This window comes from Atheta coriaria, unplaced genomic scaffold (assembly GCF_025399875.1).
Source record: "Atheta coriaria isolate IRGN ID8LTWV9N9 unplaced genomic scaffold, Caltech_Dcor_3.1 hic_scaffold_4_pilon, whole genome shotgun sequence".
NCBI lineage: Eukaryota > Metazoa > Arthropoda > Insecta > Coleoptera > Staphylinidae > Dalotia > Dalotia coriaria.
In genome coordinates, this window is record NW_027045446.1 from 11,312,649 (window position 1) to 11,313,520 (window position 872).

The window sequence follows — 872 nt, forward strand, 5'->3', positions numbered from 1 at the left end:
GTAAGCACAAACAATCGAATTATTTGATATAAAACAACTATTCATGTAATAACTGTAATAACCTGCAAGCACTAAACAACGCAACATCTCAATTCAAATATCAACTAATAACTTATTTTAACAAGTGGTGTAAACTGGGATCACTGGTAAGTATTGGAAATATTTTAGAATAATTAAAAATAACTTGTCAAGAAATAAAAGACAGCATAATTAATATTTTTAAATTTGTCTTTAGAATATTTTGTGATTAATAATAATCACAGTTTACTGCAGAATACATCATCTCACAACAAATATGTACCAGTAAAGTAACCAAAATAAATGGTGGTCAATCAACTTAACCTGTAAGTATAAACAATTAAATAAATTAATAACTCATCGAATAAAAAACGATTAAAATTGATAAATAAATTATTTTCTTTGTCTGTTTAAGATACTTATCAACAAAAATAACCACCAATCATGGAACAATAAATCATTCCAATCTAATATTTAAAGGAAGACACGACAGCAAAGGTAAATATTAGAGTTTTAAATAAACATCATCTTTAATTGATTTTTATATTATACAAATAACTAATATTTTTATTTGTTTCAGGTTTTCGTCACTTTGAACACATCTTCATCCCATCAAGCAGAGGACAAATCCAATCCAAACGGACCTGAACAATCCAAATCTATGATGAGAGGACAGGGCACTCCCACAGGATGGTCTTGAGTCAAGAGAGCGGGCCAATCTCGCCCGACGCTGGACTTCTAAATACAACGCATCCTCCTGCGAGATGTGAGCAGTTATCTCGAGGAGCGGATTAAGGTAGGTAGTGGTGATGCCCATGATCAGAAGGCTGGCGCACACATGTCATCTCTTGTAT

The 872-nt window shown here is 32.0% G+C and overlaps 1 long non-coding RNA gene across 1 annotated transcript; it reads left to right on the forward strand.

Annotated features, from left to right (window-relative positions):
• The first annotated feature begins 263 nt into the window (after positions 1-263).
• Positions 264-872, forward strand: LOC135790663 (uncharacterized). Its single transcript, XR_010547851.1, has 3 exons — positions 264-344; positions 434-516; positions 599-872. It is a non-coding gene; the product is annotated as an uncharacterized lncRNA (long non-coding RNA).